At 45.4% G+C, this 19468-nt stretch overlaps 1 protein-coding gene across 6 annotated transcripts in view; it reads right to left on the reverse strand.

Moving 5' to 3' along the window:
• Positions 1-19468, reverse strand: part of LOC137542203 (rho GTPase-activating protein 39-like) — a 246130-nt gene that overhangs the window by 182764 nt on the left and 43898 nt on the right. Inside the window, exon 4 of one of the 6 annotated variants that reach the window (XM_068263945.1) lies at positions 6860-6880. The exons of the other annotated variants lie outside the window; for them this stretch is intronic. The gene's annotated coding sequence lies outside the window, so the exon portion shown is untranslated. The remainder of the gene's footprint in view (positions 1-6859; positions 6881-19468) is intronic. 6 annotated transcript variants of the gene reach the window in all.

Genomic DNA, 19468 nt, shown 5'->3' on the forward strand with positions numbered 1-19468 from the left:
GCAGACAATGGTCCTTGGCACACTTTGTAAATTGTGAGACCACATTGGTCGTCTATTTATTGATTTGTCCCTGCGGAGCTTTCTATGTAGGAAAGACCAAACGGGAGTTTCGGTCCAGGATCGGTGAGCATATCACCAGTCCCGGGGAAAAAAGAAAAACAAAGATAACAGCCAAATTGACCTGTCTGTATTGACTCCGGTTGCTCGTCATTTCAGGACCATGCATGGCGGCAGATATGATCAGATCCGCTTTGTCGGTTTGGACCGTATACACGGTTCAATACGTGGTGGTAACCTGGATCGCCTTCTATTGCAGAGGGAGACCAGGTGGATTTACGAGTTGGCGGCGACCGAGCCTCCAGGACTCAACGAGTCTTTTGGCTTTTCGACGTTTTTACCACTCTGATGACCTGTGTGACTGTGGGTACCTTCCATGCCTGTGTTTACCTGTTGGTACCCCACAGCTTCATTCACGCATTCCCTTTACTCTCTGGCTGCATATATTCTTATTGTAGCCTTGAGGTGTTGATGAAGGTTTTGATTGGGGGTGTCCTATATTTAGGGACCCCCCATCCTCCCCTTATTTATATGGGCACCGTATAATGTACTTAGGTTGCCCCAGTATGGCCAATGTTTGTGGCTATACTTTATTGTTAAATTCATGAATCGGTTTATGGGATATTTGGGCCACTTATCTATTTGACTCGGGTTCTGTAATTTTTGTAATAGTGCTGAGCGAGCAAGTATGTTCTCTGGCTGAACTTTATTTATTTTTGCAAAAAAAAAAATTTTTTTTCCTGATTGATGTGCGCTCCTGTTACTCTCCCCCCTCTCCCCCGTGGTGGACGCAGTGTTATTAACATCCTGCGTTCCACGCGCGGCGGTTTGGGGGTGGGGCACAGTGTCCCCCCGTCTCTCTGTGCGTCGTCTGGAGTGCAGGTGGTGTGTCTTCCGGCTTCCGGCCGACGTGCGGCGGACGTGGTGGCTGCTGGGAGTTGACGCACTTCCGCCGCTCCGGCGGCGTCCTTCAAAAGGCTCCTGCCGCTGCATGGGGCCATTCACCACGCTTCCTTTGAGAAAGCTGGTCGCTTACCAGCGAAACATGTCATGTGGACCTGGCGTGGCTCATTAGCTGGACGCTGTGTCCCCGCTAACCTGCCGAGTTATACCGCACACTTCTGGATTTCGACCGGCAGTACGCCTATGCACTCAATCGCACGATCACCTGAGGCTGGAGAGACTCCCCTTTGGAGGACCTATCTGGTTGATACCAACTCAAAGACCCTCTATATAATAGCTACAGTGGCCGGCATCCTGCACCCTGGACACAGGAGATCAATACCATCACGGACCTGGTTAAATCACCTGAGACAACAAGGTTGTATAGCCATATATGAATGACATCCGGATGGTAAGATAAAACTGACATTTTGCATGGAAAGCTGGCTTTCTGGCTCGCACCGCTGCTCGTGCTTCTGATGGCTTTCTGGCTTGCATGGCTGCTTATGCGCCTTTGATGGCTATGCCGCTTTTTTATGTGCATTATTGAAAGACATTACCCAGATAGCTTGAATATACAGTTCAGCACATCATTTATTACCAATTATTGGTCATGCTGGCAGCCAATGTTCTTCAATACAGCTGATGCTTGGAATTATATCTGTGAACATAGTGCGTATGGGTCTTTCCAGTCGGCCCCTTTAAGAGCAACCGGAATCTTGTTTTTGATTTCTCTATTTGGATCCAGTGATTCAGAACTTATTGTGTTAGTATGAGTGAGAAGGTACCGGCATGGTCGTGGGGTGGCCACCCAGCTAATTTTTAATGTTGATTGTTTGTGTGTCTATTTTGTCTTTTTGATACAATAAAGTAATATATTTTTATGAATTTTGGCATTAACTGTGGGTTGTGTTAGCCTCACTCTCCACTCTTTTTCTTATCCTGCTGTTTACTAAAAAGGGCTCATCAATGGTTTGGCTGAGGGGACAGTTCGGGAACGGGCCAATGGAGGAGGACGGAGAAGCCACTGGATTATACAAAGGCTTTAATTGATTCAGGTGAACACCTATTTGGGGCACTTTTTTTCCTTTAAAGGATACCCGAAGTGACATAATGACTTTTTTCAACCCAAATAACTATGTAACATGGCTATGTACAGTGCCTAGCACACAAATAACTATGCTGTGTTCCTTTTTTTCTTTCTCTGCCTGAAAGAGTTAAATATCAGGTATGCAAGTGGCTGACTCAGTCTTGACTCAGACAGGAAGTGACTACAGTGTGACCCTCACTGATAAGAAATTCCAACTATAAAACACTTTCCTAGCAGAAAATGTCTTCTGAGAGCAGGAAAGATATAAAAAGGGGAATTTCTTATCTGTGAGGGTCACACTGTAGTCACTTCCTGTCTGAGTCAGGACTGAGTCAGCCACTTACATACCTGATATTTAACTCATTCAGGCAGAGAAAGAAAAAAAGGAACACAGCATAGTTATTTGTGCTAGGCACTGTACAAACACATGTCTATCTCATCATGTCTCATGTCACTTCTGGTATCCTTTAAGAATGGGATGCCCTCCTTGGTGTTAGTTAGGGGGAAAGTTAATTAAAAAAAGAGCTGGGCTTTAAATCATACAGGACATTTGTACAGTTTACCAGAATCTCTGCCATACTCTCATACAGGCAGGGATGGTTCTAGACTTTTTGCTGCCTGAGGCAAACTTGTGAGGATACCCCCCCCCCCCCCCAAATTGGAATGAACGCACAGTATCTGACAATTTGCACATAATAGCTGTGGTGAGCCCCCCAAAACACCCTCAGTATAGCTAGGTAGCCAGGTATAGGTGGCCCCAGTATTGGTAGCTAGGTACTGTACATTGCCCCAGTATAGGTCAGCCAGGTACAGGTACACCCAGTATAGGTTGGCCAGGCACACTCTTCACTTCCTGTTTCTGCCTGGTGCTGCCCCCAGACTTCTGCTGCCTGAGGAAGTCGCCTCACTTGGCATCACGGGCGGGCCGGGCCTGCATACAGTGTAGAAACAGTTCCGTTTCTTTTGTTGGCCACTCCATTATGTGAAGTGGGGGCAGAAGAGGGAGTCAAGTAACTGCTCAGAAGGGAAATGGCACCCTCCTTTCATGGTAGCATACGGAGGCTGCATAGGTTGAACATGTCAAAAGTCAGCCTTGTGTGCACTCAACTTTATTGTTCAATGTCCTTAAAATTCCTGGGAAAGGAGGCAGTCATTTACAGCAGAACATATAATAGAAAAATAAAAGATTTCAAAGAAGAGTTCTCTTTAGATACAACATTTGAGCTCCATGGCCAAAAATATCTGAGGTCACGACAACAGGCATATAAATGAGACCCGGTTCTGGGTACAGAGCAGCCTTGCAGTAGTATTACTGTACATACTACATAATACATTGAGCTCTACTGTAACCCCTCAGGAAGGGAGGGATATCATTCCTGCATATTTTACACACACTTTTCATAGCTGCCCTTCAGTGGCCTTTGCTCTGGTTTTCCTCTTCCCCATCCTGGTTTTACAGCGTTTTAATAGGTCAGTTGACTCACTAAAGCCTTATAGAACTTTTTTGTTGCCGTTGTTCTTGTTAAGCCTTACATGGCATTCTCTGTTGACTCTGGAATGTTGTTTATCTCTTTATCTGTACTGAAAACCTCCCATCAAAAATATAATGATATATAAGTATGCTGCCTGTCCTCTTGTGCATATTTCTATACTTGCCAAGGGCAGGAGTCACGCAGGGGAAACAGTTATAGAACTTTTATTATTGTTGTTGTTGATTTCCTTGTCCCTGTTTTGATTTTTGCTTGCTAATGTTTACAGGTAGGGAAATTCTCACAGACCTCCCAACTTTCTGGGATGAGGGGCACCTGATGTATTTGGGTAAAAAAACACACACCCTCGCCAAACCTCAAGTCACGCAGGTCATCAAGAGGCAACTAGCAAAAGACTCCTTTTCATTTTTCTAATCACACCGATCAGGTGCGTAACTAGACTTAATAGGGCCCCCCTGTAAAAATGATACATGGGGCCCCCTTTGTCCCAGAACCCCACGGGATCGGGAGCCAGAGAATGGCAGCAGAGAGTGTTCTGCTGTAAAGCAGCCTCTGGAAGCTGGAAGAAATGACACACGCGCCTATACACATATTTGTGAGTGAACGGGAAGGTTTCTTTGCTAATTGGCTGCACTTGCAGTTGGGGAGAGGGAGGAGGAGGGAGCCCCAAAGCTTCTGGGCCCCCCCTGCAATGGCAGAGGTCATAGGGGTGATTGCTACGCCCATGACACCGATTATTTCTATGGTCATACTTTTCTTTCGAGCCAACTGTGTTTTCCTTGTCTGCTGTGCAAAAGTTTAGGCCCGCTTTAAAGAATACCAGTTGTATGGCAGTCATGCTGATCGCTTTGGCTGCAGTAGTGGCTGAATCACATACCTGAAACAAGCATGCAGCTAATCCAGCCAGACTTCAGTCATAAAACACTTCCTATATCTATATATTGCCATATAATGAATGCAGCCCTGCCGTCCCAGTGATGCCAAGCCTAGGTTGATTAGCTATGTGAAATTCCCCCTCCCCCCACACTCCCCTGAGCATTCTGGGAGACCAGGTATATATATATATATATATATATATATATATATATATATATATATATATATATATAAGCCAAGGGATGAGCAGCACAAACCGAATTTTATGCAATACTATGCAAAGTATGCACGCAGCACTGGAGAACCCCAATCTCCATAAGAAATATATAAATACAGAGGGTGCTGCAGCACACAACAGGAAAATAGTGACAGGGGCTCTTGGTTACGCTTTAACGCGTTTAAGCTCACCAACTGCGCCAAAGTGTCCCCGATCTGGTGAGTCCTACTCTAACCAGGCAAAAATGCTAGTTTTTATCAGCGTTCTAGTGGGAACCATGCCAAAAGCCCAGGGGTCAGCTAAATGGGAGAAATGAAATTAAAAACACCTCACCTGCTACTAGCTACTGACTGAACTATGAGCACCGCTCATTTATATGCTTAACTGTGCTAGAGATGGGCGTGGTTATGCACGCTCACAGGGGAAAATAATATAAGCCAAGGGATGAGCAGCACAAACCGAATTTTATGCAATACTATGAATACCTCTGTATTTATATATTTCTTATGGAGATTGGGGTTCTCCAGTGCTGCGTGCATACTTTGCATAGTATTGCATAAAATTCGGTTTGTGCTGCTCATCCCTTGGCTTATATTATTTTCCCCTGTGAGCGTGCATAACCACGCCCATCTCTAGCACAGTTAAGCATATAAATGAGCGGTGCTCATAGTTCAGTCAGTAGCTAGTAGCAGGTGAGGTGTTTTTAATTTCATTTCTCCCATTTAGCTGACCCCTGGGCTTTTGGCATGGTTCCCACTAGAACGCTGATAAAAACTAGCATTTTTGCCTGGTTAGAGTAGGACTCACCAGATCGGGGACACTTTGGCGCAGTTGGTGAGCTTAAACGCGTTAAAGCGTAACCAAGAGCCCCTGTCACTATTTTCCTGTTGTGTGCTGCAGCACCCTCTGTATATATATATATATATATATATATATATATATATATATATATATATATATATATATATATATATACTCGAGTATAAGCTGACCCCCAACTTTTACCTTACAAAACTGGAAAAAATGTTTGACCCGAGTATAAGCTGGGAGTTGCAAAGCCACAACCACAACGCCACTCACAGCCATGGCCGACAGAATAAAAAGCAGCATAAATTCAGCAGATTGCAGTAATAATGCAGAACATAGGCCTACAATGGAGATGCACATGCAAAGAACTCCTATTGCAGATTTTAAGCTGGCATAAAGATAAAGCAAGGAATGCAGAGCCACTATAGTCATGTATCTAAAACTTGATATAGGAATGCAAAGATTCTCACTAATCTGTATGCCTTCCAAGGCTACAACTTGAGATGAGGTTAGCTGGGACCTCCCATGGAAATATCAAGTGTGTGGCCTCTCTCAGATGATGCACCTCTGTGCATATTGTGGGGGCACTGTGGGGGTTACTCAGAGAATTGACTCGAGTATAGGCCACTTTTTTGGGCCCAAAATTAGGCTTATACTCGAGTAAATATATTTTGTACTGGCTTTAGAACTATCCATAAACAAACATTACGCACCTGACAGGACTAAAGATGATGCCACTTGTGAGACATTTCAGACTGTAATTAGGGAGAGTTTCACATGAAGGCACCACACAGTGTATTATAGCTCTTAGAGTTTAATCAGTGAAGGGATGATAGCAACAACAGACCGCTGTTTCGGCCTTCTCAGGCCAAGTTGCAATGATCATATAACACAAAGTAACACATATACACATATATATAGTACAAAACACGCCCACCTGGGGCCCAGTGACCAATCATGAGAGCGCATTCCAGGAGGACCTGATGGGAGACTGACCAACACTCACAGACCAATAGCTCACTATTATTTTAAATGGTCACTCACCAATCAGGATAAGCCAGAGAGCTCCTCGCTGTATAAAACCAGGGGAAGAGCGCATCAAAGCAGAAGCCGCCACCTCCATCCACGGAAGTGAGCGGCGTGACGTCGGAGTCATGTGAGAAGTCAGATGACTCCAAACAGCTGACGGCTGACGGCCAATCATATGCCCCCACTGTCCTCCTAATGAAACAACAGCCTCCGCATCACAGCGGTGGGTGGTGCCGGAGTGGCCGAGAAGTCCGCCCATGTAGTTATAGCAACATAGACGCTCACAATGTATAGAAGCAGCAGCACTCACCCTACCACAGCGAAGTTAAAGGGAAACTCTGCCAGTCTCACCTGCTGCGCTGTCATGTAGGTCTGAAAGATACAAATAAAAACAACCTATGTTCAAACTAGAAGAATATAAATACAGTTATTTAACTCAGAACCAAAAGACAGGGATCACTACAGATTAAAGACAAATAGACAAGACAAATAACATTTATATCGCACTTTTCTCCTGGCGGAGAAGCGCCAGAGCTGCAGCCACTAGGGCGCGCTCTATAGGCAGTAGCAGTGTTAGGGAGACTTGCCAAAGGTCTCCTACTGAATAGGTGCTGGCTTACTGAACAGGCAGAGCCGAGATTCGAACCCTGGTCTCCTGTGTCAGAGGCAGAGCACTTAACCATTACACCATCCAGCCATTAAACACAGAAGCCCAAGTCCAACTCTCTATTAAGTCTTGCACTCCCCATCACATCCAATCTCCTGATCAACCCTGCCTCTGTGCGTAACAATTCTTTTTGCCTATCTCCTCCTCGCCATTGTGGTGACACCCCGTCAATGGCCATTACCCTCAGCTGGGAAACATTGTGTCCAAAGTTAATGAAATGATAAGACACTGCCTGTCCTGTCGTGCCATTCCTAATGGCTGATTTGTGGGCTAAAATCCTTATCTTGAGGCACTGAGTAGTCATGCCAATATATATGAAACTGTAAGGACATTTAATCAAATACACCACATGATTAGAGTCACAGGTGTAATGACCTCTGACATGATACTCCGTGCCCAAAGTAGGATGTTGAAATCTATTGCTTCTTATGATACTATTACACATATGACAGGACAAGCAGGGGAACATGCCTGTTCTAGATGTGCGAGACTGTACCGGTGGTGCCAACCTAACTTGTAGTTTATCACGCAAGGTAGGGGCCCGGCGAAAGGACATCATAGGAGGGCACCTGAATTCCGGTACCCTCGGAAAGCCATCACGAAGGAGATGCCAATGTCTACGTAGTGACCGAGCCACGACGTCATTACAGATATTATAAGTCGATACAAAAGGGGTACGGGGTATCCCCCTAGTGTTCTGTCTCCGCCGCCATCTCTGCCCTTGTAGGGTCTCCAATGGATACCCTCTAGAGCGGAATTTATCCGATAGCTCAATTTTGCGTTCAGCACGTCTAACAATCCTGTCTATCCTTGAAAATTGACTTCCAGGAATCCCATCCTTCACCCCATCAGGATGAAAACTCCCGTAGTGAAGGGTGGAGTTCCTGTCTGTTGGCTTTATATACAAATCAGTACAAATAATCCCCTGTCTGCTACACACCAAAACATCAAGAAATGGTATCTGCTCTAAATTGCAATAAGCTGTAAGCACTGCCGATGGATCTCCTGGATGAACTCATCCAGGGTACGACGCGCCCCCCTCCATATGCAAAACACATCATCTATCTACCGCCACCAACAGAGGACGTGTCGGCGGTACAGTGGGTTCAGATACACAAAGGTTTCTTCATATAACCCCATAAACAGGTTTGCATAGGAGGGGGCCACGTTAGAACCCATGGCAGTCCCCCGTAGTTGTCCAAAGAACCGCCCACCAAACTCAAAATAATTCTCTTGGAGGACAATTTCCAGTAACTGTATCAGAAATCTGCGTTGGGCATGACTGCAATCTGTCTGTGTCATGATGTACCAGTCTACCGCCTCTACACCCCCATCATGTGGGATGGAGGTGTAGAGGCTCTCGACATCCAGTGTGACCAAAGCCACACTCTCATCAAGAGGTGGCAGGGACCTCAATTTAGTTAGAAACATATTAGTGTCCCTGAGATATGAATCCAGGGTCTGTACAATGGGCTGTAAGAGTCTGTCAAGATACTTAGCCAGAGGAACAAAAACCGATCCCACTCCCACCACAATCGGACGTCCCGGAGGACAATGCAATGTCTTATGGATCTTTGGAAGGACATATATATGTGGCGTAGTGGGATTGGTCTGCTGTAGAAAACTGAACAATGGTTTATCAACTAAATCTCTGGCAAGAGCATCCCGCAGAACACCCAAAATGCGCCTCTGTGTCCTGGGTAAAGGGTCACACTGTAATACCTCATATAGACATGTGTCAGAAAGTTGTCTTTCAATTTCTCCATTATACTGACTCTTATCTAACACAACTACTGCACCCCCTTTATCAGCTGGACAGATAACGATATCATCATTATTTTGTAAAGCTTTCAGGGCAAGATTCTCACTCTTGGACAAATTGTGTGATACACGGAACAGTCCACACTTAAAGTCCCGTTCAATAGCAGAAAGGTCTTCCGTCACTCTGGCAATGTACCTATCAATGATAGCATGACTAGAAGGTGTAAAAGTACTCGTGTTACGTAAGCCTGAGTCCTTCAGTCATAATACATAATGACCTGTACTCCCAGAGTCTCTAGGGAAATCAGGTATTGCACTAAAATAGTGCTTAAGTTTCAGAGAGCGAAAAAAACAAAATACATCCTGCTCAGGCTTAAAAAAGTCAGGAAAAAAGGTAGGGCTAAAAAGGATAGACCAAAATTGAGCACATGTTCCTCCACTTCAGATAGTACATAGGAGGATATATTTACCACCAGGTTGCCACTATTCATCTGCCCCTCCTGGGCCTGAGGTTCATCGGGTTCCTGGGAGGTTTGTTTTTGGGTCCTCCGCCGGTACCGCACCCCCCCCCCCCCCCCCCTCCATTCCCTCCATCTTGGGGGCGAGCCGGAGAATTATCCCTTGATGTAAGCATGTCCTCAGAGCCAGATGATCCAACTCCCGAGCCTGCACCACCAGGATGGCCTCTACCAGAAATCCTCCATTGTCGACGCTGGGGTCTGTTCTGTGTGGAAGTGACCTGCTTCTGCCACGGATAGACATATCCAGACACATAATATGACTTGTCACGGTTGGACTTTGAACATTTAGCCTCCTCTTGAGTTTTGAGATACTCAGCCAGCTTTTTCTCCATTGTCTCCATAAATTTGGTATAGTCATTGTGTGTCATCAAGTCCTTGATCTGTTTCAGGATAGGTTCCACCTTGCTATCCAAGGTCGGCAGTTCTTGCTGGATCCTTACAATAGGTGCAGCATCGCATCATAGGAGGCCTTGTTCCATATTTTCACCCACACATCACAGAAGTCCGTGTCCTTAGGAAAGAGCAGGGGAGCCACATGTGCACAAATTGCACGAGGTATCCTGCGTGCCCTGCAATACTCTGCAAGTGTTTTAGCATGGACTTCCAGATTAATCCTAGATCTCCTCAGGGTTTCATACTCCACCTGGAGTGGTTTAACATCCGGTTTCAGGAGGAAGGGTGTACCAGTTTCAATGGACGCCAGGATCGGTGCAGCCTGGATTCCTGAATAATAAAAAGTGTCCTCTGCTGCTGTCTCTGTATCCGCCATGGTGCTCTACTGAGATAGGTACAATGCAGTATATTTCAAGTATCCAGGAGCACCACTTGAGGCTTCAAAGAAGAGTGATATGTGTGCCAAGGTCCTCACCCCGGTACCTGGATAATGAGTAAATACTGACTAAACAATGGATAAATAAATGAATATTGTACAAAAATAAAAAATAATCAATTTTATTCATTGTGTTATTTTCACTACAGTTCCGCTTTAACTGTGTGTAAACTTCAAAATGATGCCCGCAACATAGTTGAATTATATATTTTATTATTTTTTAGATCCAGGCATTTCAACCCCACTATGTACAGTATACTGATAGTAAACAAAATGCAGTGTGTACTGCTTGAACAATGTGTTCTAAAACTGTCCCCACTGCTAAAGGCCTCAATTCACGGAGCATTATCAAACGTTTATCAAACACTTTATCAAACATTTGATAATTTACCTCATGGGTAAAATTTAATTTTGAATTCACTAAGTTGTTATATATGGATCGAATGTTTTACCGATAAAACATTGGATACATATATAACACCTTAGTGAATTCAAAATTAGATTTTACCCAGGAGGTAAATTATCAAACGTTTGATAAAGTGTTTGATAAACGTTTGATAATGCTCCGTGAATTGAGGCCTTTGTTGGTAAAATGACTTTCTACACTCATTATAATCCCTCTGTTTTAGGCTAAGAACACACTAGGCAGAAGTGCTAACCCTTCAGAAAACGTATTCATGAAAGTCTATGGGCCGCATGTAAAAACGCATGTTTGTGTGTTTTACAGTGTGCATTTATCAAAACAACTTGCTGCATAATTGTGAAAATCGCATGTGAGTGCACATGATGTATATCAATGGAGACACAGAGGAATGCGTTTTTATGTGCGTTTTTTATGCTTTTTTTTAAAAAAAAAATATGATATTGTATTTTTCACAATTAATAAAGGGTAAAATTGAAAAACGCAAAACAAAAAACACACCAAAAATGCATGAAAAAATGCACAATGCTGAAAACGCATGGTTTTCTGCACTGCCTAGTGTGCTCCAAGACGAAGCGTTGTTAACATCTGCAAACACTGAGAATCCGGTAATGCATTTGTATTTCGTTTGAACAGTAATCCGAGTACACTGAATGATCAGAGCCTCATTTTAACTTACTAGAAGTTTTACCTTACATTAATGTACGCTTGTTATGAGTTCACTAACGCTTTAGGGAGTGTCCGCACACTAGATATTTACAAAGCATTACTGGCTTTAGAAAGTAGAGACACCATAAAAGCTAGAACACTGATATCTTTAAAGTAAACCCGAGGTGAAAATAAGCTGATGAGATAAACAAAAGTATTTATCCTCCTACTCCGAAAAATGACTTTTTTTAGATATCCGTTGGTTTTATTTTGGATTTAAACATTTACAAAGTAGATTGAATGTTTTATTGTCTCTGTTCAATGGCAGTCTTTAAAGTGTCCCAGAGTTAAAATACATGAATTATTGACCCTTTTCTATCTCTCACATGCCCTCACAAGTTGTATTTTACCAGGAATTTTTTTACTGCTTTAATTTGCTTATCAGTGATGTTTATATTCCTGACAAGGTACTTCCATGCCCGAAAATTAACTCTTTCAAGCAGCAAAATAAAACAAGAAAAACAGCCTGGTTATTAACCCCCTTGCCGTTCCAATTATGTCGGCAAAGGGGCGGCGCAGCACTTTTAAAATTTTTTTTTTTTTAATTCATGTAGCTAGCCTAGCGCTAGCTACATGATTGCCACTGACAAGCAGCATTCCCCTACCTACTCCGATCGCCGCCGGCGAACTTTGCAAGCAGGGAATCCCGTTCAGAACGGGATTTCCTGCTCGGCTTCCCCCGACGCCATGGCGACGATCGCGATGACGTCACTGACATAATCCCGATGCGTGCAATAAAAAAAAATTGTGGAAATCGGCCCAGCGGGGCCTGAGAAATCCTCCTGCACAGCTTACCCCGAGCTGAGCTCGGGATAACCGGCAAGGAGGTTAATATGTTTTTCACTGTACATACACGTTTATCTTATCATGTCACATGTACACTTTAAGGAATGCTATGGAAGCAAGTAGACCGCCAGTTAAAAGTACTGTATTAATTTTAAAGAGGAACGTAATTTAAAAATGGAAAAAAAAAGTAGGCTACCCGATCCGCAGGGCTGAGCCGCTCCCGTGGGCCGCAATGGCCCACTTTCACTTACATGACCTATAGGTCACAATGCTGCATGACTGTGTGTCTCTCATAGCGTGCAGGGAGGCGGGGGAGCGGAAGGAGGTGCGGCCAGGGAACCCTGTAGGAATGCCCCTGGCGGGCGTTTTGAACAGGGAATCCCTCTACCCTGTGTTTACCTCTGAGTTAGCTACAAATGTTGTCGCGAAACTTGGGGGACTTTAGCACGGCGGTGGGGGGGGGGGGGGGCACAAAGCCAAATCATTAGGCAGAGAGATCTCTCCACTACATATACTGGGAGGGGGTGCTACTTATACTGCTGGACACCTCTTACTACCTATACTGAGGGGATACTGGGGTAAGGGGGGTACTTATACTGGGGGAAACCTACCACCATCTATACTGAGGGAGGGCCAGTGTTTGCCATAGGAGCTAAATTACGCCCCTATATTACGCCCCTGTCACCATGGAAGCCATAGCTACTGCTATGTGGCCTGTAGGCACAGGAGGCCTTTATGGAGACTCCTGAGGAGCAGAGTAGCTGCAGTGGAGCATTAAAGAGGGCATGGAGTGAGCCTAGAGAGGTGAGTCACTTCTCTTATGCTCCTCTGCCACTACTCTGCATGGGAGGGAGGGGTCACATCTGGCTACCTATACGGGAGGTTCCTTCTGCATACCTATACTGGGGGGCACTACTTCTGGGTATCCATACTGGGGGGGGGGGGAAGGAGGGGGGATTTCCTTCTGGCTACCTATACTTGGGGGGCTACTTCTGGCTACCAATACTGGGGTGCCTCTAGTTACCTATAATGAATTGCTATATCTGACAACCTATACTGGAGGGACTTCCTATACTGAGGGAGCACTACTTCATACCCACCTATACTGGGTGGCTCTGGCTACTTATACAGGGCCACCTGGGTATATATAATATTGGTTTGTACCTCAGGCTACTGTAACAGGAGGGCTACTTAACACTGGGGGAACCTCTGGCTGCCTAAAACGTGTGTGTGTGTTGGGGGGGGGGGGATTTAAAAAAGGAAGGTGCCTTATAATTTTTGTGGTGGGCCACCAACCAAAACTTTCCTGGGTGGGGGAGGGATAGATTCCAGCACAAAAGGTTCCTAAGTTAAAATGTCTGAGGCAGAATTACACTTTAAATGCATGAGAAATAAACTGTGAGCTAACTTCTCCAGTGTTTGTTTGGTAAGAAACAAATCTGTTTAAACTTGTTACTCCCACACTTATTCATGGCATTATTGTATTTAATTGTGACTGAGGTCGAGCTGGTTTTTCTGGTACGCGACTGGCACGTCTATAAGAAAAGCTGTATAGCTGGCAAACACGTGAGATGAGCGGCATGCGGACCAGGCTGCTGCCTTGCAAGGATACTACTCACAAGTCCTGCGCAGTCTACAGAATGCGGCAGCCACATTCCGTAACACATTGGAAGAATAACTGAAATAAAAGCTTGCATTGTTTCCTATCCGTAGAGCTGTCTCTACAGTGTCCGTACACTCCAAGGCTGCTTATATAACTTACACAAGTCCAGACAATTTTAACTAAAGAGGTGTACAGATACTGTATTACATAATAGTATGATTCATGTTTTTCGATCAGAGATGTATAGAAAGCCACAGAAACATTCATCAAGGCTTCCTTGGTCCTCCCGGATGAAGGCCCTGTATCTCTCCAAGCATTTGCCAAGCATGTTCAACTGATATCTCTGGTTTATAAAATACCAAGAAAGCCCCAATTCTCAAAAGAATTGCATGCTTAGTGCGCACACTACAACCGCCGCACTGACCACTGTCCACAAATGCGCCACCCACACTAAGCCACCATCCACAACTGCGCTGCTGCACAAAGATACTGCCCACACTAAGCCACTTCAATAAGTCGCTTCCCACACTAAGCCACTGGCCACAACTGCACCACCCACACTAAGCCGCTGCACACACTAAACCACCGCCAACAACTGCGTCACTGCACTAAGATACTGCCCACACTAAGCCACCGCCCACACTAAGCCACTACAATAAGTCACTGCCCACACTAAGCCACTGGCTACAACTGGGTCACCAATACTAAGCCACTGCCACACAAAGTTGCTGCCAACAACTGCGCCATCCACGCTAAGTCACTGCCCATACTAAGCCACCACCCACAACTATGCAGCCCACACTAAACCACCATTCACAGGTGCTTCCAGGTCCGTGCATTTTTACGTGAGTTGGGCAGAAATTTTTGGAAGCAAAAAATGCCTATTGTGTCAATTGCGATCTACAAGGGACTTCTGGGTGGATCATGCACACCTCAGTTGAGTTGCAGTGTACGAACACATGCGAGAGAACGGCACACAGCAAGAGCGTTGGTTCCATTAGGTTGAAGAGCTGTAGAGTGTAGAGCACAGTCCTGCTCATTTCTGACCTAAGGGGATGATGGCACATATGGTCAATTTGGAGTGACCTGTTCTTAGACATGCGCAGTGTAAGATTAGGATGGTTGCAGCAATCCGATACAGCTCCCGGGATTGAGCCATAGGAACTATCATATACCTCACAATGTCGGACTATGACACTAGAATACATCCTCTGATAAGTATGTTCCTTCAGGTATGTGTGTGCTCAGCATTAACAGGACCGGAGTCTTTCCTGCAGGAATATAAGGTCGCTGTGGACTATTGTGTTCATTACAGCATGTATGTCTGATGTAGTCTATTTTAGTCATGCATTTACAATATACAGAAGCGGTCCCCAACATTTTCGATCCCGAGGACTGCTTTGACGCAAGACAATCTTTCCCAGGCCCGGCAATTCGGGATAGCGGGACGCTCCAGGACACACGGCCACCGGGAAAGTGTCTGCGCAGTAAATATGGAAGCTTATAAACACAGAAGTGACCCCAAGGTCATTCCCCAGGGACTATTTTCTGTGAATAGTTCGGCACATCGCTGATAATCAATTGCTAGGTCCAGTCAGCTACTGCTGAATACATGTCACCAATCTTCAAATGTCCTCCGCTGTTGCCACTAGCCGTGCTCCATTGTTCAGCTATGCCTACTGGTAGCCAGTAGCCACTGCCATGGTATGATGCAGAGATGCAGGGACACCCGCTCTGATACTGATCCCTCGGCTTGTCACACTTCTAAGTAGTAGTCACACTACTAAGTAGTGACTACTTTGCTCAACTCTTTCGGCGGAAGATGAGGCGGCAGGAGATGTAGCCACTAGCCACGTGCACGTGATGTCGTGCACTAGTGGCTAATGAAAGGAGGAGGATAGATAGAGGGGGCAGGGCTTCCTCATTGCACGGCCGAAGGGAAATTTCATTGAAGTCGCGCTGAGCACTCCAGAGAGGAGAGGCGGGGCAGAGCAGCGTGATGTAGCCGCGTGCACTTGACACCGTGCACTTTGGCTAATGAAGAATCAGAGATCGGAGGGGCGGGACTGAATGTTTTTTGTTTTAAAGTTTTTATTGAAAATTTTGAAAATTTTACATTAACATCGGACAACAAGAAGGAAGGAGGGTAAAGCTCATATAATACAAAATTTTGTACACAGGGTGATCATAGATAACAAAATGGTCATATAACTTGAAAGTAACAAAAGCTTCTGTTCCTAAATTGCCAGAAGTACATATACGGACAGGGAAAACAGACTATACAAAGGATAATGAGGCGGGGTTCTAGGCCAGCAAGCCCGGTGGGGATCAAGGGGGGGGGGGGGTATGGGGAAATTGCGACTGCAAGGGGGTAAATGTACCTCAGAGGATTATACCAACTGTCTGGGGTATGCCATGGTAGTGGGAGGGTATAGGAACCGGCCAGGGAGGGAAAGGGGGAGGGGGGGAGGAGGCCGGTGTAGGGAAAAGCCTAGGAGGTCAGCTCAGGCAGTGAGCGAGACCCCTACTATTCAGGAGTAATGCGAGCTAGGGGTAGGAATGCGGCAGAGAAGAGGAGAAGTGGAAAGAAAAAGAGGGGGGAGAGAAGAGGAAAAGAAAAAAGAAAAGATAGAAAAGAAGAAAGGGTCCATCTCATAGCCTGGTTATTAATGTTTCCTCCATGTTTGGGTGTTCCAGTTGGATCCAAGGTTCCCATATTTTCTTGAAGGATTTATGGGTGTCCCGGAGTATACTTGTGAGTTTTTCGTTGACCATATAGGAATTCATTCTGGCCTTAACTTCCTCAAAGCCAACAGAAGGTTTCTTCCAACTATTTGCTATGGTCATTGTAGCCGCCGAGAAACTAAGGAGGCTAATTTATTTTGTTTGGCATATCTCAATTTTTGCATGTAGTAGGGCGTGCCAAGGATTTTTAGGAATTGTCTTGTGGAACAAACTGGACAACAGCTTAAAGACACGACTCCAGAATCTGATGAGGCGAGGGCAAGACCACCAAATGTGCATCATGTCCCCTGTCACTCTACACCCCCGAAAACAAAAGGGATTGGCTGAGGGGAATACCTTAGCTATTCTAGCTGGGACCAGGTACCACCTAGTCAGAACTTTATATGCCGATTCTATCGTGTGCAGGTTATTAGAGCATTTAGATATTCTTCCCCAAATGTCCAGCCAGACCTCTCTGTCTTTGGTTTCTGCTAAGTCGGATTGCCATCTAGACGCTGAATAGGGGTTCGGGCCAGTTAAAAAGGCATAAACAGAGGAAATGAGGCCTCTCGAGTTGGGGCGACGGAGGCAGATGTTCACGAAGGGGGTGAGATTAAGCGGGAAATCCAAATCCTTTATAAGTGTAGTGATCCAGTGTCGCAGTTGGAGGTAACGGAAGAACTCCGTTTTAGGGATTTGTTTTGTTTCCTGGAGTTCGGACCACGAGCAGACGCCTCTAGGGGTAAGAAGGTGGTCTACGTGGGTTAGGCCATGATCCGACCACCAGGAGAATGATGCCGGACTGTCCAGGCCAGGACGGAAAAGGGGATTTCCCGTGAGAGGTGCTAATGGCAGGTAGGGTAATTGTAGATTGGCCGAATAGTGTATGGAATCCCAGACTTGGAGACTGTGTTTCAAAGGAGGGCTCATCGTTGGAGTTCTTAGTTTAGAGGGGAGCCATAGTAGGGTGCTAGGTAGGAGGGGCGCACACTCAGGGATTTCCAGGAATCCCCACAGAGGGGTTTCCTGGGACTGGAAGAGCCGAGTGAGTTGGCTGATAACAGCTGCTTTATAGTAAGAGCTAATGTGTGAAACACTAAGGCCACCATCAAGTCTATGAGCATAGTTGATTTACGAACTCGGGGACCTTTACGGCCCCAGATAAAGGTCATGATTCTGCTCTGAAATATACGTAAATAGTGATCGGGGACTTTAACTGGAAGGGTTCGAAAATAATATAAGAGTTCGGTAAGTATGTCATTCTGATTGAGTTGATTTTACCTATCCGGGAAAGGGGGTGGGTAGACCAGCTAGTGGTTAAGGCCGACAGGGATTTGAGGAGTGGGGGGTAATTAGCTGCGAAAAGGGAGGAGTATGAGCAGTGGCGTAGCTAAGGTGCTGTGGGCCCTGATGCAAGTTTTACAATGGGGCCCCCCAAGCACTCTATACATAACAATTGCCACTGCGCACCAAAACCTGCTAATGGCAACTACAGTGTCAGAGGTGCAAGAAGGGGATGGGGAGCAGTTTGTTAGTGATTACCACTATTCAAAGTATCTATAGAAGTGATAATTATGAGCACAGGACCAATAGAGAGCTAATACTGTAGTTGAGGGAGGGCCCTTCGGGGCCCCTCTGGCCCAAGGGCCCCGATGCGGTCGCTACCTCTGCACCCCCTATTGCTACGCCCCTGAGTATGAGGGCGTTAAAGTAATACCCAAATAAGGGAGTGTTTGCACCCACTGAAAAGGGCTTGGCGGGACTGAATGTTTGAGAAAGTAACTGCAGTGTGAGGAGAGACAGGGGATGTAGCGGCGGCCCGGCGAAACACGTCCCGCGGACCGGTATTGGGCCGCGGACCGGGGGTTGGGGACCCCTGAATTATACATGTTTACAGAGAAATATTCCTCACCACATCAACTTTACACCCATGTTCTTCCTGTTCCCATCCATTTTCCCTTTTATTGTTCTTCCAGTGCCTGGAAAATGGGATGAGCAGGAGAATCACCTAAACCTAAAACCCCCTTCTCAAAATGAATTTCGAAACTATATTTATTGAAACACTAATTCTCAACATGAAAAAAATTTGGTTGGACGGGCCCAGCACTCTATTTATCGGGTGCCCAAATTTCTTCTTTGGCGCCCAATATCCAATATTTTGCATTAGCGCATATGGGGTTGCCCAAATAGTTCAATAGCAGGAGTGGCACTCACAAATATGGGTTGCTACACTAGCAACCACAATATAAGGAATGTGAGGAGGGCCGACTCTCACTCGGGTTCTCACTCTACTAAGAGTTTGAAAGCACCCCAAAAAAGTAGTAAAATGGCTAAAAACAATGTAAAAAATTGGAAAAATCATTTTTTGTCAATGAAGAAAACAGCTTGAGTGAGCCAAACAAGTTTTCATTCATACACTTTAACAGATGGTGTGTTTCGTGGGCCTCTGCCCGTTTCCTCAGATCAATTGATAGGGTCTTTGAAAAAGGTGTTCAGAAGAAAAAAGCCTACAGGTGCTCCTACCTTCTGAACAGTTTTTTTTAAGACACGGTCAATCGATAGCTGCCATGCAGTTGTGATGTCTGATGTGTTCTGCTTCTGAATCACTTGCCGTTTGCTGGTTTCCAGACCAGTTCAGTGGGTTACACAATGCCTGCTTCCATCACTTAGGACTTGATGGCAGATTCCCCATACCACCAATGTAGGTGGAAAAAGACCAACAGCTGTGTAGTGAGCTCAGATGTCACTGCAAACTCATGAAGTTACAGCTGCTTTGCTATAAACATTTGTACAGAAAAAAGATGAGAGCTGCAGACACTGAGCTGCTGAAAGTGGGAGGATTGTGGTATCAACTCCTGCTCTATATAGCTCAATATTCTTCTCATAAACATGGTACTTGAAAGCATTCCATGGGTGTAATCTACTAAAGAAAAAGCGAAG

The sequence above is a fragment of the Hyperolius riggenbachi genome, chromosome 12 (assembly GCF_040937935.1).
Source record: "Hyperolius riggenbachi isolate aHypRig1 chromosome 12, aHypRig1.pri, whole genome shotgun sequence".
Taxonomy (NCBI): Eukaryota; Metazoa; Chordata; class Amphibia; order Anura; family Hyperoliidae; genus Hyperolius; species Hyperolius riggenbachi.